Source organism: Sus scrofa, chromosome 1, assembly GCF_000003025.6.
Source record: "Sus scrofa isolate TJ Tabasco breed Duroc chromosome 1, Sscrofa11.1, whole genome shotgun sequence".
NCBI lineage: Eukaryota > Metazoa > Chordata > Mammalia > Artiodactyla > Suidae > Sus > Sus scrofa.
In genome coordinates, this window is record NC_010443.5 from 36,459,900 (window position 1) to 36,477,168 (window position 17,269).

The 17,269-nt window shown below is 36.1% G+C and overlaps 1 protein-coding gene across 3 annotated transcripts in view; it reads right to left on the reverse strand.

The window, feature by feature from the left end:
- CENPW (centromere protein W) overlaps positions 1-17,269 on the reverse strand; it is a 290,297-nt gene that overhangs the window by 54,207 nt on the left and 218,821 nt on the right. Inside the window, exon 4 of one of the 3 annotated variants that reach the window (XM_013992577.2) lies at positions 2,853-3,049. The exons of the other annotated variants lie outside the window; for them this stretch is intronic. The gene's annotated coding sequence lies outside the window, so the exon portion shown is untranslated. Of the gene's footprint in view, positions 1-2,852; positions 3,050-17,269 lie in introns of those variants that run through there. 3 annotated transcript variants of the gene reach the window in all.

The window sequence follows — 17,269 nt, forward strand, 5'->3', positions numbered from 1 at the left end:
AATCTTCCTCAACACATTTGTCCCAGCTACAGCTTTCAAAACAGTAAAATATATGTATAATCTCTCTTTCATGTAACAGTTTAGAATATTTGAAGGTGGTTATCATATACCTCAACAGTCTTTCTTTTCCTAAATTAAATATTCTCTTTTTGGTAGTTCATCTTTAATATGACAAGTGGTTGATTTTAGAATCCACTCATCAATCTGATCATTCTTTCTGGACATGTTCCCAATTGTCCATGCTCCTTCTAAAACATAACATCTAAAAATTATCAAAACACTCCAGTTGTGCTGTCAGTGCTAAGTACAAAGTAGACCATTTAGAGGTCTAACTATTAACTGGGGATAATGAGGAATTGCTGTATCTTGGCTGAACTCAAGTACCAGGAAGAGAAAAAAAAAACTTAGAAAAAATATCTCCTTTCAGTTGGGTCATAATATTCTGCCTCTGACAGAAAGTGGTCCAAAATAACCACCTCTTTTACTGAATTCTGAAGATATAAATATGTTGGTTATTCTGCAAGAAGGCACCAATCCTGAACCTAGGAAGTTCATGGGACAGTCACTGTGGACAGTTGTTTTTCTGAATTTGCAAATAAACCTGTTACTTCTACTAGGAACAGGGAAATACCTGCTGTATGCCTCCTACATGTTAAGCACAAAGTTACACTATTTAATCCTAAATACAGTCCTTACCATTATGGATAATTGTGCCCATTTTATGTATGATGAATGAGGTATGGTAGAGTATCTTAGCACTCATTAACTCAGCTTTACGATAGATATTGGAGACTTGCCCAAATTCATGCAGCTAGTAAGGTGTAGAGCCCACATCCACCTTAAGTCTGGGAGCCTATCCCCAGAGTCCATGTCAGGTTTCCCTACATGTCATGTTACCTCACAAGATGTGGTGGGCATTCTCTAAGATGCTCCCCAAAGATTTTCTGCTTCCTGATATTTGTATCCATGTTTAACTTCCTCCTCTTGGGTGTGGACTGAGCCTTGAAATAAGTAGAAAATGACAAAAGTGATATAAATTTACTTCCAACTTTAGGTAATAAAGAGACAACATCTGCCATCTGGGATACTCTTTCTCTTGCTTATTCAATCACTCACTCCAAGTAAAGCCAATTGTCCTATTGTGAGCTGCCCTGTGGAAAGCCCCACATGGCTGGCAAGGAGCTGATGTCTCAATGAAGACCCAGCAAGGACTTGAGATTAGCCAACCATCATGTGAATGAGCTCGAAAGCAGATTCTTTTCTCCAGGGACCCTTGAAATGACTATGGTCCCAGCCAGCACTTTGACTGTAGCTTATGAAAGAGGCTGAGCCAGAGATACCCAATAAAGCCATGGCTTGATTCCTTACTCATTAGAATTATGAGATAATGTGTGTTTGTTGTTTTAAGCTACTAAGTTTGAGGGTAATTTGTTACACAGCAGAATAGATAAATAAAATGCCATGTTAAAGCAAAAAAAAGTAACTGGGAAAGAAGCAGAATTGCATAAAATCACATATACCTGTCTTTCAACAAGCAGGCATTGAGTGTGTTCCAAATATTGTCCCAACTTTGTGCTTATTTCACAGCTGCACTGACTATATTCCTAATGGAGATGAGGGCTACTCTATATATGCATTGGGTTGTGCTAGTTCCAAAACGTTTTTTCTTAATAATGGTAAAAAGGATACAATTCTCATACTTTTCCCTTGTTGATATTATTTACATACATGGCTATTAAAATGTATTACTTTAATAACTATGGGGTTTTTTTGGCCACGCCCACAGCATGCTGAAGTTCCTGGGCCAGGGAGCAAACCTGTGCCACAGCAGTGACCCAAACTGCTACAATGACAACTATGGATTCTTAATCTGCTGTGCTGCAAGAGAACTCCAATAACTATGAATTTTTTGATACATGTCTTAAAAACTATCCACTCACTGGGTGGGTCTGAATAAACAGATACTCATCTCAGAGTATCTGGACACATGATATCTATATTCTAATCAAAGGTTTGAACAGGACAGCTTGCAAAAAACTCTCTAATATGTGAAAAGATAAAAGAAACTTTAAATACATATAACTAAGGGCTTTTTTGGGTTTGAACTAAAGTCTTGTCACACTCTTCAGAACCAAGATGGTGGAAGGTTGTTTTTGTTTTTGTTTTTGTTTTTCTTTTTTGGCTTATGGAATTTCCCAGGTCAGGGACTGAACCCACCACAACAGCAACCCAAGTTGCTGCAGTAACAGCACTGGATCCTTAACCCACTGTCCCACAAGGGAACTCCTAGAAGGGTTTTTTTTTTTTTTTCCCAGTGGTATTCGACTTGAGAAAAATAAACATAATTTTCTAGGGGCTTTTTTCAGCTTTTAAACAGTAATAGTTTATAACATAGTGTAAATATAGTGATAACTAAAAACTAGTTTTAATCTCATTTTGCTGGAAGTTTCTTCCAAAAGTTTGAACTGTTCTTAGGAAAACCCACATTATGTTTTCCTTTTTCAATATCTAAATATTAAATATATGCCAATGGTTCTGTTTGTTAAGCTTTAAATTATCTTTAATATCCTTTTTATAAGTATCTTGTTTTATACTTATCTTCCATTTGCACAAAATTGGTCCTGGTTTTGTCCTTATTTTTTTCTCTTACTTTTTCATGTATCTGGAAATTATATAATAGCCCCATCCCAGGCAGCAAATCCATCTGTCCTCCAGTAGAGACTGTGGCACTGCTTATGGGACTACTGAGCTAGTCTGTGTGTCTCCTGATATTATTCATCATAGAGTTTTGTGCCAGTTTTAGTCTCCTAGGCCTTTCAGTTTACATTCCTTATTCAGAGAGATGCCAAAAAACCAGCAAGAAAGCATTTATTAAGTTGGACAGTGAGACATTACAGAAATGAAGGCGCTGGATGGATGAGTATTTATCTTTACGAGGCCCCAGCAGCAGAGCTTGTTAGATGCCGGCAATTGCTTGGTTTGGTTTGGTGTTCACACCACTTTCTTCCTCCTTCAATGTGCTGCAATCTTCAGAGAACTAAAGAAAGGACTGAGAATGTATGAACACATGTAACCATTTCTGCAAATGAGCATTTAGAGACAAAGTCATGAATTTTTAAAAATAAAATTATGACACAAATCTATAGAAGGAAGAAAAGAAAGTGCATTCTTGAATGTTTAGTAAATCAAAATGCATGGTTTAATAAAATGTTTTGGGCTTAATTCCTTACCACAAGTTGAGAACTGTATAAAAAATGGTTCACATGGCTTCTGTAGCAGGGATGGAAGCAGAGCAGCAGTGTTAATGTTTCGTGGTTTTGGTGGGCTTCCATGGCTCAGCTTCTTCTGATCCTCATCTGCCTGAGAAGCCAGAAGCCCTTTTGCATTGATCCAGTAAGTTCCAGGCTCCTGACACTGTCAGTAACTTTTCACTGGTTAGCATTAGAAACAAAGCCATATTTTTTTTTTTTAGAAAATGAAAATCTGTATATCTTCGGTTATACTGAAGCTCCTGTGTATGAAAGCAAAACTTCTTGGACTTTGAGAAGATCTTTGATATCACTTCTGCTTTTCTAGTCCAGGCACATTGGCTGTCTGGAAAGCTAAGGTTAAGCATCTCTGACAAGGAAATTTATGGAAACAGGTGAAGAATGCTGCTTTTTTCAATCCTGACTTTTGGATTCCTCCAGGAGCCACTAGAGAGAGATGTTAGATTTTAAAAAATGCCTTGGTTGGTAATTTTGGGATTTCTTTGCCATACTTATACTAGATCTCATTTCTGTAGTCAGGTAATTTGCAGACCTTGTATACTTTGGCCTCAGGAAACTTGAGGAAAAATATCTTTAATTGGCACTGGCAGAAATTTCTGGCATGAGACTTCTCTAGTGTCAAAATTGAAGTATTTCCCAGGAACTCACAACTAGATTGAAAGCTGATGGAAGACAAGGGTTGAGTCTAATAGAGTCTTATGTTACCTGAAACATTTAGTATGTGCCTGGGCGTGTCAGTCACTCATGAAATATGATTCATATATGAAGAAATTTTTGAATAAAAGATTATCACCAGAGTTTTTTTAAAGGGTAAAAAAGTTGCTTATTAATTGAGCATTCCTACTCAGAACTAGTTCATCATTCATTCATTCGTTCATTCAACAAAAATGTATTAACATCTTCTGATGTAAAAACAAAACAAAATTTTAAAATGAATATTAATTTATACAAGGGCAGTTTAATGATGGTAAGACATGGCTTCACTCTACAGAGTTTTTAATTCAGTTAAAAGGTGATTATTTGGAAAAAATAGAAATTATATAAATACCTTAAAGGCCTTGAGATCCATCAAAAATTCTACTGGAAAAGATAAATAACGGAATAGTAACGGAATAGTAGTCATATATCTACTACATCTAAATGATATTAGAATAATAAGTGTATAAAATATTGGCATTTGGAATCAAATTTCTAACTGAAGCTGATTAATTCTGGTTTTGGCCTGTTTCAATGAAATGATTTCACATGGAGCATTAGAGAATTTTTTTTTTTTTTTGGCATTTTGCCTTTTCGCCTTTTCTTGGGCCGCTCCCGCGGCATATGGAGGTTCCCAGGCTAGGGGTCCAATCGGAGCTGCAGCCGCCGGCCTGCGCTGGAGCACCAGCAACGCGGGATCCGCGCTGCGTCTGCGACCTACACCACAGCTCACGGGCAACACCGGATCGTTAACCCACTGAGCAAGGGCAGGGACTGAACCCGCAACCTCATGGTTCCTAGTCGGATTCGTTAACCCCTGAGCCACGATGGGAACTCCTAAAGATTAATTTTGATCTACAAACATACTGTTACAAAAACCTAAAGAGAGAAAGAAAAAATAAAAACTGGATACATACAACTACAAGAGGTAAGAATTCTTTGCAAAAGAAGGAAAGGGTGAAGCATCCACCCTTTCCACAGTTAAGTACCTTCATTGGTCTGAGGCTGGTGGGTGCCACTGCCCATCTCTCAAAACACCCCACGAGTGATGATGACACATATTTATGCAAACTCTCAAAAAGGTGGAAGGTAGACCTCAGGAAAGCTAGGTTCCCTTCTTGAGGTTGTGGACCCCAAGTTTAATGGTTTGGGGGTCAAGTATCTAAGGAATATTTTCTGTCCTAATCATGGGGGGAAATGAGATTAATTATGAAGAAATAGCAATTATTTCTTCCTCTTTCCCTTCTTTCTTTTAGTGACCTTTATCATCTTTCACAGTGCAGTTCTTGCTGTCACATATGGAAAGCAGCCTCTCATGAATGGGAAGATAAAATAGCATATATTCATGCTTATAGGGTCAGATAAAACAAAAAATGGAAGGGGAAAAGCATGTCAATACAGAAGCCCTTCTTCCCATTCACAAATCACAAATTCAATGCAGGAACATGATCAGCAACACTGAGGATTCCCAAAAGAAATCATTTTCATTCCCACCATTCCCAGTGCCTTTTCACCTCTCTATGAAAATACCCGTAATCTACATTCCACGATACAAAATATTAGTACGCTCATCAAAATTCCCCTCTTGCCTCATGCCATCAGACTGAGGATGGGAAAATGAGCTCAGGGAAATGCTTATGAAATGCTTTGGAATGCAGCTAAATATAGGAAAACATGAATTACACTGCCCCATGTAAGTAGTAATTCACTGGGAAAAAAAAATGGTGTCTGAAACCACAAAGCATTTGATGATTCTTATATTTGGCAGCAGAATCATGAGATCCTAGACTCTGATTTTTTTGGAGGATTACTATTACTGACCATGAGTGTTAAAAATCATTAGCTCCCTCAAATTATCCTGCAAGATTTTTGGTTTAATTGAATATATCATTCTCAGAACCTCGAATTGATGTCATTCATATATAACAAGAAGATAGATCACGATACCAGAAGTGGTAGGAAAAAAGAAAGTTATCAAAGGATATGTACTCTTCTAGGTACAAAATCTCTCTTTTCCTTCTTCTTTCCTTTCTACTATTCATTATGATATAAAGTAGCATAATTGTGTGTGTGTGTGTGTGTGTGTGTGTATAAGAAGGAAAACAAAAAAGGTCTCCTTTGTATTTTTACATTTAGATAAAAATCTGCTTTCATGTTGGATTTTAAATATATTTCATGTACATAAAATATTTTGTTTCTCCAGAGAATTAAAATATTTATTACATCAGTCCTATTGGATTGTATACATGTCTATATCCGTCCTTGTACACTATATGGTCACGAAATATACAGTATGGTCTTATGGTTACTAATTATGTAGTATATAAAGGATCTGGTAGAAAATCTGCCTACTTTCAAACCAGGTAGTGGGAGATAGAGTAACATGTATATGCTACAGAAGATGCTAGAGAAGAAGACAGGCTGATAAGCTGGAGAGGTATTTGCTGGACCACAGTGAAAGAAGAGAGATATGGGAAAGCAGACAATAAGGGCAAAACAGAAAGAAGCAGGAAATGTTACTTATAATAAAGGTAGGGATTGTCATGGAGTATTTAGGATTTGGATTGATATATAAGTGGGATTGAGCCTTCTAGCTCCAGAATGGATAAAATAAAACCTGGAGGCAGAAGCAGATTGATGAGAGAAAAAGAAGCTTCATATTGAAGAGCAATGAGAAAGGGTAATTAACCAAGAAGACACCAGATAATGGGTGATTGTGAAAGCCAGGCTGAGCAGATTCAACTTGATATAATAAGAAATGAGAAATCATTGACATAGCATATAGGGAGTTTAAAAAAATGACTTTGTAGGAGTTCCCGTCGTGGCGCAGTGGTTAACGAATCCGACTAGGAACCATGAGGTTGCGGGTTCGATCCCTGCCCTTGCTCATCGGGTTAATGATCCGGCAGTGCCATGAGCTGTGGTGTAGGTTGCAGACGCGGCTTGGATCCTATGTTGCTGTGGCTCTGGCGTAGGCTGGCAGCTATAGCTCCGATTCGACCCCTAGCCTGGGAACCTCCATATGCCGCGAAAGTGGCCCATGAAATAGCAAAAAGACCAAAAAAAAAAAAAAAAAAAAAGGACTTTGTAGATATGCAGACCTTACCTATTTGCTTTTGCTGTTGGTCATTTTTTTTATTCTGTAAGTAACATAATATAGTTGACCATTAAAACAATTCCAGACATTGGCGCACTGACCCTCCAAGAAGTGGAAAAATCCCAGGATAACTAGAGCTGGCCCTCTGTATCCGAAGTTCTGAATTTGCAGATTCAACCTGTCATGGCTCGTGGAGTACTGCAGTATGTATTTAGTGAAAATAAAACCCCATATAAGTAGGCCTGGCCAGTTCAAACCTGTTTTGTTCAAGGGCCCACTGTGATCTACAGTGTGTTGTTGTAAGGATTAAATGTACTTATTTATGCAATGTTTTTGCTTTATTTCAATAGGTGCACAGTGATGGTTAGTTCATTTTTCCTTTCCTCTTTCCTGCAACGGAGTGTTTTAGAAAGTAGACTATTAGGACAACTATTTAGTTAATGAAGAATGTTAGAGATTGAATTTAGTAGAAGTAATCAGTAGATAATAGTATAGAAATTTCAGTACTTTAATGTGCCTGTTGGTTAATGGGCATTATTAATAATTTATCATTTCTAAGACAGAACCTGATTGTAACAACACAAAATAGTTCCTGTTCACTTTACTTAACAGATAGTTCATTTACATGTATGGTGCTGTCTGATCAGTATCCTTGTCCTTTTAGAAAGCATGATAACAATGTTTGGTTTTAGGAATATTTTGAGTGCTATAAATTTTCCTTGCCAAGAACCATTCCTGTATTCTTTAAGCCTTAACAAATCTAGTAAAAATAACTATTCCTGCTTTTAGCACAAAACATTTCACCATTAACAGGGTGACTTGCTTTTAATAAATAACAAAGTTATTGTTGGCTCTAAATGATCTCTATGCAACTGATGAATATTTGTATATATGCAAGTTCTGAAACCTCATATGGATTATAAAATGGTCCAAATCCTATAGCAACTTCTTTGTCCATACAAATGGTGTCAAGAGAATTCAAAATATATTTCAAAACTTTTACATTGTCTTTGTTAAAGCATAATTTTCTATTGCTATACTTTTATGTAACTAAGAGTGGAAATAATATCAGATTTAATAGGAAATTGTCTGGGTTATCTATATTATATGTAACAAAGCTGTTATCAACAACTCCCATATTTTAGAAATCTCACAGTAATACGGGGAAAAAATAAACATAGATTAATTTTACTAAATTTATACATTCTATGGTATCTACTCAAGTGAATTTATTTTGAAGATTATTGAAAGAAATATTAAATATTTCAATTTAACTTTTAGTGGTAGAATTAGGCTAATCTGCCTTTTGTTTTAAAAGAATTATTTGCACATTAAAGTAGAAATGTTCAATTTGCCATTGATTTCTCTTCTACACCTCTTCTTGGAGAGTCTGATACCAACCTTTCACTAAGTGGATATTGAAACATTCCTGTTATAAGCTGAAATCTCAGTTCCTTGACTAAACTGCAAAACCTGAAGTGTGGACATGACATAATCTGAGATAACCATATTCATTTTCTTGAGAATGTAAAAGCAGTACCTAGAAACCACATTAAGTTAGTAGTAGGTGCCAGTCATGGATTATGGACGCTTGGGGCATATTTCTGGGCAGCTATAAAGGACCATATGAATGCAGTAAAACCAGCTTTTAAACAGAGGCATGAAATAGATGTTCACATGGTTAAAGAGTCATGTGGTCCCAGAAGGAAAGAAATCAGGAGATTAGCATCCTTGGTCTTGAACAACACAACAGCCCCTCATTACAGAATCAGTTTTGGTTCAATGCAGCCTCCTTCCATTTGGAGTTCATGATGTTCTCTTGGTTTTCCACATTATGTCTCATTTACTAAGTGTAGCTTGAGAGATTTTATTTTCTCGTAATCATAGCATACCTGAGTAACATAAAGACAATGGATGCCTCACAGATCTTTCATTTTTAATATGCTAAAGTATGGTGCAAAATAATGTTACATAAAGAAAAATTTTATCATTAACATAAAAGTCAAAATTGTACATAAAGTTCTAAGCATTGCCTTTCGTCAATTCTCCTTCTCTGCCTCATCCCCTCACCAGCCCCCTGCCTCTTACACAAAGACCATATAAACATACATACCTAGAGTCTATGCAATTCAAGGAAGTAGAAACTAGGTGGTCCTGTCATGAGTCACGGGAAAGTCAATGTAAGGTAGGCCATTGTCATTCCCAATAAGATAAATGCTGGGGCCTTGGGAGGAACAGAAGGGTTCATCCATCATTTTTTTTCCATGGGAGCCTACACAAGAGAGTCCAACATGCATTCAAATTTTGGGACATCCCAGAAATATTTTGACTGAGTCAGTTCAGATCTCTGGGTTCTCTCTAACCCACATTCCAGTCTAAGAAATCAACTGTGTTGTGTGGGAGAAACAAAAGTGAGTAAAATTTGTAAATCTTATGAAAAGGAAATTACAAGTTCACTTTTTTCCAGGAATTTGTTCTAAAACTAGTTTAAAAAAAAAAGACTGAGAGAGACTTCACAAAATAATAAATAAGGCATACAACTCCAATATCATATATTGTAGATTATGAAGTATTCATAGATGAACATATTTTATATCCTTTATTATGGCTGTTCCAAAATCTTCTAAAACTCTGGGGTTCCTAGTCCTCATAGTTTATCTCCAAACATGGCTTAAGCTATTAGGAAAATGTGTACTTTCACCCATTTGGGAGTGAGGGCTTTGTTATTCTGTTAAAATCATAGAATCACAAGAGATCTAGTGGTTACCAAAAATTATTGTGATTGCCTTGTAATAGGAAAATTTCCAAACTTCTCCCTTAATGTGGTTGCAATTTTGAATACTTGGTGTGAGAGAGTTAGTGTGGTAAAGATACAAAATACTTAGATTTCTCTACTAGACTAAAGACCTGGAGGAAAAGTCTTGAGTTGTGCAAACAATTCGTCTTGGTCCGTGCTTAGAAGCTTTATATAAATGTAGAAACACTAAGAAGAGATCATTTTCCTCATCTCTTTGAATGTAAAATATTGGAAGGAAATTTTGTTTGGCTGAGTCTTCAAAAAATGAGTATTACTTGTGTGTAAACAATACCAATCCAACAGAGGGAGCTAAATGCACACAGGGATTGAGGAGATGCAAAGACAATTAGGAAATTATTGTCGGGCATATATTTTGATACTTAAGTTCCAGCCTAGCCCTTCCTCGGAAGAACCCAGTGACCTGAGCAAGGAATGAACAATTGATTCAGAAGCTCAGTGCCCTGTCTTCCATCATTACTAAGTCTCTATTCTTCTCCTCTTTTTTTTTTTTTTTATCCTACTATCCCTTTTAATTCTGCTTTCTTGATGCAGTTTTTCTCTCATTTTTTTTTCTTTGTTTTCCTATCTCCTAGGTCTGACAAAAGCTTCCATGCCTATTATTTATTGCCATGATTAGTGCATAGGTTTTAGTATAATATTCCAAATTCCTTTTGACTCTAATTTTTGTTCCCTGTATTCCATACTGCAGACTCCATGAGAAAAAAAATACAGGGATGATAAAGGTATTGCAGAGTTATTGATGATTTCAGGCTACTCAAATGAATCCAAAAGGACTGATAATCAGAATAGCATTATTTAATAATAGGCTACGGATCAGACAAAGATTTCCAAATAAACAAAAATATATTTGATGAAAGACATACTTTTGAGCATGATGCTATATTTCAAATTTCACCTATTTGTATAATTTCCATTTTAGTAGTATTCAAATCTGGAATATGACCATCAAAAGGAGAAAAGATGACACCTACTCTCAAACACTGTACAATCTGTGTAAAAATAAGCACCTCTTTTCAAAACCCTTTTTAGCAGAAGTTTACATATGTATGCTCATGAGAATACAATTTTGGCATAAAGGCAAATCCTGGATAATTATAAAGAAGACTGTGGGGAGTTCCCGTAGTGGCTCAGTGGTTAACGGATCTGACTGGGAACCATGAGGTTTTGGGCTTGATCCCTGGCCTCGCTCAGTGGGTTGAGGGTCCAGCGTTGCTGTGAGCTGTGGTGTAGGTCGCAGACGCAGCTTGGATCCCGCGTTGCTGTGGCTCTGGCATAGGCCAGTGGCTGCTGCTCCAATTGGACCCCTAGCCTGGGAACCACCATGTGCTGAGGGTGCGGCCCTAGAAAAGACACACACACACACACACACACACACACACACACACAACACACACACACACGAAGATTGTTATATAGGTTTATGTCTTAACTAGTATTTTATCCCTATACCTCTTTAAGGCATTTTAAAATTTTACCCCTACCCCCAGGGGATTGTGTCATTATCAAAGTATTGCAAAATGCATAGTGAGGGAAGCATAGCCATTACTAAAATCATTTGATTTGCTCCTCTCTGTGGATAAAGGCAGAGAATGAACTGTTACAAGCGAAATTTAAACAGGTTTTAATAGAGGTAATGGGATCCAAGAGTGGCAAAGACTTAGAAGCAGCTTTTAAGCATCAAAGATAAGGTTAAATGTGTTTCATACTAATTTTCATTACTAGTGCAGTAATCAGAAAGTTGGGGTATTTCTGGGAGTTCCCGTCGTGGCGCAGTGGTTAACGAATCCGACTAGGAACCATGAGGTTGTGGGTTCGGTCCCTGCGCTTGCTCAGTGGGTTAATGATCCGGCGTTGCCGTGAGCTGTGGTGTAGGTCGCAGACGCAGCACGGATCCCGCATTGCTGGTGCTCCGGCGCAGGCGGGAGACTACAGCTCCGATTGGACCCCTAGCCTGGGAACCTCCATATGCCGCGGGAGCGGCCCAAGAAATAGCAAAAAGACAAAAAAAAAAAAAAAAAAAGAAAGTGCGGGTATTTCTGGCTGTGCCCATGGCATGTAGAAATTCCTGGGGCAGAGACTGAACTGAGCTAAAGCAGTAATAACACCAAATCCTTAGCCACTAGACCACCTGGGAACTCTCAGAAAGGTTTTAACTACAGGGATCTTTTGAAGCAGTGAACTGATCACTGGGACTCTAGAAATAAATGTAAACCCTATCTTCAGTCATCAAAATGGAGTTCTACATCCTCCCTGTTTCAAGATTTGATCCAGTTTGTAAACCCAGAATCCCTTAAATGACGGTAGACCAGATATTCTTGGGGGAAACTCATAATGTACATTGTTCTCTTCTTTTTATCCCCACTTTTACTAAGTAATTGAATAGAATTGTATATATTTAAAGTGTACAATATGATCACTTGACATATGTATAAATTGTGGAATGATTACCAAGGTGAAAATAATGAACACCATAAACCCGTCACTTCATATCTCACATATTAACTTCTTCTTTTTTTTTTTTTTTTTTTTTTTTGTCTTTTTGCCTTTTCTAGGGCCACTCCTGTGGCATATGGAGGTTCCCAGGCTAGGGGTCTAATCAGAGCTATAGCTGCCAGCCACAGCCACAGCTATAGCAACACCAGATCTGAGCCCTGTTTGCGACTTACACCACAGCTCACGGCAACAACACCGGATCCTTAACCCACTGAGCGAGGCCAGGGATCGAACCTGAAACCTCATGGTTCCCAGTCAGATTCGTTTCCATTGCACCAGGATGGGAACTCCCTTAACTTGTTCTTCTTAAAGCTGAACATTTGTACTTTTCGACCTACATTTCCCCTTTCTCCCTCCCTTCAGCCTCAAAAACCACCATTCTATTCTGTTTCTATGCAATCAGCTATTTTTCTTTTGAGTCCACTTATAAATGATACTAGATACCACTTGTCTTTCTCTGTCTGGCTTATTTCAGTTACTATAATGCCCTCCAGTTTCATCCACGTTGTCAGAAAGGACAAGACTTCCCACATACCTCATTGAGACACTGATTTCATTTCTTTCTGATATATGCCCAGGATTCAGATTGCCGGATCACACAGCAGTTCTATTTTTAATTTTTTTGAGGAACCACCATATTGTTTCCATAATGGCTATACCAATTTATATTCCCACCAATAGAATATAAAGATTCTCTTTTCTCCAAATTCTCACTAACATTTGTTATCTATTGTCTTTTTGATAATAGCCACCCAAACAGGTGTGGGATGATATCTTCCTGTGGTTTTGATTTGCATTACTCTGATGATTACTGATGCAGAACACATTTTCACATACCTACTAGCCATTCGTATATCTCCTTTGGAAAAATGTCTATTCAGGCCATTTCCCCATTTTAATTAGATTGTTTGCTTTTTTTTGCTATTGAGTTGGATTGGCTCTTTGTATATTTTGGATATCAATCCATTTTCAGATATATAGTTTTCAACTGTTTTCTCTCATTCTATAGGTTAGCTTTTTACTCTATTGATTATTTCCACTGCTGTGCAGAAGTGTTTTAATTTGATGTAGTCCCATTTGTCCATTTTTACCTTTGTTTCCTGTGCTTTTGGTGTCAAATTCAAAAAAATCACTGAGAAGACCACTGTCAAGGAGTTTACCCTCATGTTTCCTTTTAGGAATTGAACAAGTTCAGGTCCTCCATTTAAGTCTTTAATCCATTTTGAGTTAATTTTTATGAGTGGAGAAAGATAGGGGTCCAATTTGATTCTTATGCATGTGAATATTCAGTTTTTCTAGCATAATTTATTGAAGAGATTACCCCAAAATGTGTTCTTGGTTTCTTGTCAAAAATTAGTTATTAGGGTATTGAGAAAAAGGAACCCTTTTACACTGTTGGGTGGGAATGGAAATTGGTGCAACCACTGTGGAGGGGTGTATGGAGGTTCCTTAAAAATCTAAATATAGAACTACCATATGATCCAGCAATTCCATTCCTGGGAGTATATCCAGATAAAACTCTAATTTGAAAAGATACATGCACTCCAATGTTCACCGCAGCACTATTTACAATGGTCAAAACATGGAAGCAACCTGAATGTCCACTGTCAGAGGAATGGAGAAAGAAGATATATGCAATGTTGTTATTATAATATGGCCATAAAAAGAATGAAATAATGCCATTTGCAGCAACATGGATGGACATAGAGATTACCACACTGAGTAAAGTAAATCGGACAGAGAAATACAACTATCATATGATATTGCTTATATGTGGAATCTAATTAAAAATGATACAAAAGAACTTATTTAAAAAATGGAATAAAACTCACAGATTTCAAAAAAATCTTATGGTTACCAGAGGTGAAACCACTGAGGGAAGGGAAGAATTGGGAAATGGGAATAACATATACACACTACTGTATATAATAGATGAGTAAGGAAAACCTCCTGTATACCACAGGAAAATCTACTCAATAGTTTGTAATAATGTATATTGGAAAAGAGAATGGATCTATTTATATGCATGACTTATTCGCTTTGCTATACACCTGAACTTAATACAACATTGTAAATCAACTATACACCAATAAAAATGAATTTTTAAAACATTGTTAACTATATCTGTGTTGGTTTATTTCTGGGTTCTCTATTCTGCTCCACTGGCCTATATGCTGTTTTTATGCCAGTGCCATACTCTTCTGATTATTACATCTTTGTAATATAGTTCGAAATCAAGAATGTGGTGGCTCCAATTTTGTTCTTATTTCTAAAGATTGCTTTGGCTATTCAGAACCTTTTGTAGTTCCATAAAAATTATGATAGCTTTTTCTATATCTGTGAAAATGTCATTGAATAGAAATTGCATTGAATCTATATAAATAGCTTTAAATAATCTGGGTATTTTCACAATATTATTTCCTCCAATCCAGGACCATTGGATGTCTCTCCATTTATTTGTGTGCATTCTTTCCTCTTCAGCTGACTTTGCCCTACATTCTACATAGATTCCAGCTATTTCTTATTCTTATCTGGACTTCCTGTGGTACCTTCTGTTGCTAAATTCTACCCATCCTTAAAAGTACACATTAGGTTTTATTTCTTCCATAGACCATCCAATTTCTCTAACTCATAATGTATATGCTTCTCAGAAGCTCTTTTTCCACTCATATTTTCTGGAGTTATTCCATGCCTTTCAAACTTGACAATGTAGATGCCTAACTAGTAATCTAGCGATTTTAGAAACCAGAGAATATAGTTATATACATTGAAATAATTTTTTTCTCTAAGACTCTGAGGGCATAAAAATAATGCAAAAACTATTGGACATATTGTTAGACTGCAACTATCACATGATATTTAAAGACAAGCCTGAGGTTTTAAAGATATTTCATTCTCCTTAAAGGCCACTTCTGGCCATTTTCCCTGAGGATGTCTATTCTGCTTCCCTCTGCCATTTGTAAAGGTTCAATAAAGAGTTGTCGAATGCTGGGATTCTTTTACTCTCCTGTTCCTGTACATAGAAAGTTCTTTTTCCATTTCTTTTTCAATAGGACTTTGAAACCCTAGAATCTTTGCAGAATTGTAGAATGCTAATATAAGAGGGGCAAAATCTGTGTATTGTGTTATATGAGAAAAAGTAAGCAAGTGTCTACTGTCGAACTCTCATTAAAAGTCAAACCAAGTTAGGTGCATTACATTATTTTGAAACTTGTGAAAATGTTAGATTTGTAGGTCAAAAATGGCAAATTATCAGCAGACAAATTACATAGTTCAACTTATGTCTTTCTTTCTCTTTTCCTAATGTCTGAAGTGTGGCAGAAATTTTAATAGAAGAAAATTAGTTGTGTCAAGCCTATGAAACTCTCCCACACACTCTCAATTTCTTTAACTTGTTCTTTCTTTTCTTTCTCTACTCTATTCCTTTATTTCAGCATTTAAATTTTTCCAGTTTCATCAATCTACCATCAGGGCAGCATTAATTGTGGGGTTTCACTTTCCATTCAAATATGCAATCTCCAACAATGAAACTCAAATATCTGACATCTGTTTACTCAACACTTCAGCTAAGCCTTAGCTTAGCTTCAACTGCACCACAGTTGTTTTCTGAACCAAATCAAACTTTGATATCCAGTCCTCTAGGATAATACCACAGATATAATCCTTCTTATACAATTAATACCAAGCAATTGTTCATTAATACGATTCACATATTGAGGCAAGGGAAGAAATCATGTTGTCACTCATTATGAATTTATTTATCATAAGTTGTTAGACTACTTTCCCACATATTTAATATTAAAATAGAAAATATCCTCTCAGTCCATTCCACCAACCATGAAAAAAATAGCTTAAATTTGCTGACAGGCATTTTTGCAAAGCAGTTAAACTTTCAAGTCCAAGTGAAATATTTTTCTATAGTGTTTTTTCAGCATTTACAGCACATTTGAGAAAGTCTCTCTCAGATAAGGTCTATATTTCTTTCACAATGCAACCCTCACAAATTTTAAATTAAATAACATCATGGCATGCCAAATCATGATTTTACCATTATCTTAAATTTTTTTATCAAAGTAACTATAGATTTATTAAGATTCTCATAAATTAAAATTTCCCATCATGCAAGTTGTTATTAAGTTTTTAATTCATAAATTTAGCAAAATGAATCATGACCTTAAAATTAACCTTAAAGGGATAACTTGATCCCCTTGCTGTACAGTGGGAAAATAAAATAAAATATAAAAAAAAAATTAACCTTAAAGCAATCAGGGAATAAATGCAGGATGTTTGGATTTGAGTCAGAGGTGTCTCACATCCTTTTTTTAATTTATTCTATGGTATACTAATATATTTAGATAAGGAAGAAAGCTAGATTATTTTGTACATTTTATACTATGTAAGTATCAATTATTATTATTTATATCAAAGGACATATATGATAAACTAATTTATATAAGTATTATTTAAAGAAGCAGTATACCACCAAATTTTGAGTGTCAAAATTTGCCCAGGGAAGTTTTTTTCTTAAATTTATTTTGGCACTCTGGTAATAGTCTGATGTTAGCAAAATTAATATGCTTTTGAGCATTTATCATATACAGGATTTATAAGAAAAGCCATTTTTGCATGACTTTCTAGAAAATCATTTGCTAAGTTTTAGAAACTGTCTGCTTTTTATACATTTGGAAACTTAACTATTTTTTATGCATAACTAACCCAAACTTCTGGTCTTTTAAGAATTGACTACATCTAAAACAAATTTTCTACTTTATATTAAGAAAATATGAAGGCCAACCATAACTGACAATTGACCAGAAAGAAAATAGATTTCCACTTATTTTTCCAAAAACCCACCATGAGTTTCACTAACCAACAGATCTAGAAAAATTTGGTTTG